Raw genomic sequence first — 3,625 nt, forward strand, 5'->3', positions numbered from 1 at the left:
ATTATATTCTTAAACTTAGTTACAGCACTTTCAGAAAGACATCTACTTTGATAAAGTCTACTCTCCACTGCTGTGTAATCAATTATTGTAAATGTAAATGTTATCAGGAAATGATCAGACAGCAGAGGGTTTTCAGGAAACACTGTTAAATATTCAGTTTCTATGCCATATGTTAAAACAAGATCTAGAGTGTGATTAAAGTGGTGGGTGGGTTCTTTTACATTTTGAGAGAAGCCAATTGAGTCTAGTAACAGATTAAATGCGATGTTGAGGCTGTCATTTTAGCATCTACATGGATGTTAAAATCACCCACAATAATTATTTTATCTGAGCTGAGCACTAAATCAGATAAAAGTCTGAGAAATCAGAGAGAAACTCTGTGTAAGGCCCAGGTGGACGATAGATGATAACAAGTAAGACTGGTTTCTGAGTTTTACAGCTGGGGTGGACGAGGCTAAGCATCAGGCTTTCAAATGAATTAAAAGTCTGTCTTGGTCTTTCGTTAATTAATAGGCTGGTGTGAAAAATTGCTGCCACACCGCCCCCTCGGCCTGTGCTTCGAGGTTTCTGGTAGTTAGAATGACTCGGGGGTGTTGATTCATTTAAACTAACATACTCATCCTGCTGCAACCAGGTTTCTGTAAGGCAGAGTAAATCGATTTGTTGATCAATTATTAAGTCATGTACTAACAGAGACTTGGAGGAGAGAGACCTAATATTTAATAATCCACATTTCACTGTTTTACTCTTTGGTTCAGATGTGGATACTGTATTGTTCTTTCTTTGTGATTTTTTATGTTTAAGTTGTTGCCCACCTTGCAACCACGGCAGAAATGGCACAAGGAAACAGACAACATTGCAGTTGGATCTGTGGTTCTCATTGTTGATCAGCAGACCCCACGAGCGCTCTGGCAAATAGGAACCGTGAAAACTATCTTACCGGGGGCCGATGATCGTGTCAGAGCTGCAGTCGTTCAAGTAAAGGACCGAACTTATACTCGCCCGGTGGCATGGCTCATCAGGTTGCCTGTTCTACCCCAGGATTCTGCTTAGGTGCAGAGGACATTCCATCAAGGTCAAATTTGTACACCAAATTTGGGGGCGGCTGTACAAAAGGGTTAGGTTTGTGTATGGGATTTCCTATGCCCCCTGAATGCACCATAGGTGTGCATGTCTGCAGCTTTAGTTCAGAGACAAACGGCAGCCGAACAACGGACAGTGTGTGCGTTCATAAGACCAAACCACACACACACACACACAATACAAAGAATGAGAACTTTATTCCTGGACTCTGCCTGTTTGTTCTTCTCACATCTGAACATTTGCAAGTGTTCTGACCCGACACTCTGAAGTGATTGCTGCCAGCTCAGATTTCTTTAACCCTTCTAAACAGTAGAAGTACAGTGGTCCCTCGTTTGAGTGTCGCTGGAGTTGCGTCCTAAAAATAACCCGCGATAGGTGAAATCTGTGAAATAGCCAGCTTTATTTTTTTTACAATTTATTATATATGTTTTAAGGCTGTGAAACCCCCTCACTACACACTTTATATACACTTTTCTCAGACAGGCACGAACATTTTCACACTTTTCTCTCTTGTTTAAACACTCTCAACGTTCACTCTCAAACTTACAGACATACAGTACAGCACTTCAGAGTCACACTGTTAGCGATCGAAAATTGCACAAAAAAACACCCGCGAAACAGCAAGGCAGCGAAACGTGAACCACATTATAGCGAGGGACCACTGTACTGCAAAACAAAGGTAGTATGTTAGAAACGAACCTGAAATAAGCTCAGTTTGAATCCAGAAATTAAAAGCAGGCAGTTCTGACTGATGACAGTTTGTAAACACCCCTCTGCCACAAACACATAATCTCTCTCACACTCTTACAGGCGGGTTGTGTATAGTCACCAACTGACACTATTTAAAAATACAGACACACACAGTTGCATTTTTACCCTTCTCGAACATCGTGTACGGGGTATTTACTTCAAAAGCAGATTAAACACTTTTAAATCAACTATATTAGTCTCATGATACAGTGCCTATCCTCTTACTGACATAGATTTAAAAAAAAACCTTTCAGCAGAAGAGGATCTCTCATACTGATCTCAAATACACATTCACCCATCTCTTAGTTTCATTAGAAGTTCTGCATAGAGTCATGACAATTAATCACACAATGTAAGATAACATACCCTGCATGGCACTCCATGGGCCTCTAAATGGGGTAAATAACCCCAGTACTCACCACGCAGGAAGACATTTCATCAAACAAATATGATCAAAACAAAACTAATGACGTGTAAATTGTTTATGATGCATTCTGAAATGAACAGGCCCAGCGCCCTGTCTGGAAGTAATCACAGACACAAGAAAGACATAATCAGGAAGAAATGAAAATGAACATAGCCTGAGTGCACTTTGACACTCCAAGCGCTGTCTACTGGTCTGAAGGTGTGTGTGATATAAATGTGTCACGTCTGGCACCAGGAAAACATGAAGTCTCTGTCATTTGTGCTTGCTGAGAAAAAGGCTTTCTCAAGAGTGAATGACTGACACTGATATGAAAAGTGTTCATCCATTTCATAAAAGAGCAATCACAATAGTGAATGAAGTGCTATTTGTAAGAAAGGGAAACTGTGTTAAATTGAACCATGAACCAGCTACTATTGTGCAGTGATTCAATAAATGAACTCGAAGGGCATCATTACAACACACTTCAATTAGCCAACACATAGACTCCCAACAAAAACTTCTTGCTTGTTAATTACAGGCATGTCTGATGATAAATAACTTGCTGAATATATTAAATGCATAATGCTGATATATTACACATGAATAACAAAGTTCTGTATATGAGCCTAACTCAATGAATGCAACAATTATGATTTGCAATCTTTCTTACACTTTCAAAATAGACTGAAAATGTTAGTTCTAGCCCTCAGCTTCAGAAAACCATATCAAGATGTCACTGAGCAGTCAGTTTAATTTAAACAAGGAAAATGTTTAGTGGGCTTGTCATCCAAAGTAACTATAATCAAAATGTATTTTGGGCTAAATATGTTAAATGTAATGAAAAATCTGAAAAAAGAAACACAATAAAGAAACTTATTGTTTGTAATTTGGTTGTATTTGTAAGAATTCACCTAAAGTCCCTGAAAATCCCTGGTGCATCTTACTGTAGCTATGTACCTGAGAATAGAAGTAGTTTTTTAAATCATAGAGTTATTTGCCAGGAACCATGTCAAACCATACCTCTACTGTATGGCAGCATGCCTCAACCAAAGCATGTTGCACCACAACCAAAGTGCATTGTGCAAGACCAAAGTTAGTCCTCCCAAGGCAGTGAATTATCAGACCTTATAGGCTGAAACTGAGGATCTTACATTGGAGAACAAAAGCTCTGTCTCCACAGTCTCCATACTCCACAGTGTAGGCACAGACACTGCAAAGGTTTAGCAGGGTCTTCAGGGAGCTCCCCAGAAGGGTTTAGGACTGGATAAAGGTAAAGACACACAATCTTTTTGGAAGAGATGATAAGAAAACAGTGTGGATGAGGAATGTGGAATGAAACGCTCCCAGCAGAACTTTACAGAAAATAAACACTTAGATGAGTCGAAA

Source organism: Oreochromis aureus, linkage group 22 (genome assembly GCF_013358895.1).
Source record: "Oreochromis aureus strain Israel breed Guangdong linkage group 22, ZZ_aureus, whole genome shotgun sequence".
Classification (NCBI taxonomy): domain Eukaryota; kingdom Metazoa; phylum Chordata; class Actinopteri; order Cichliformes; family Cichlidae; genus Oreochromis; species Oreochromis aureus.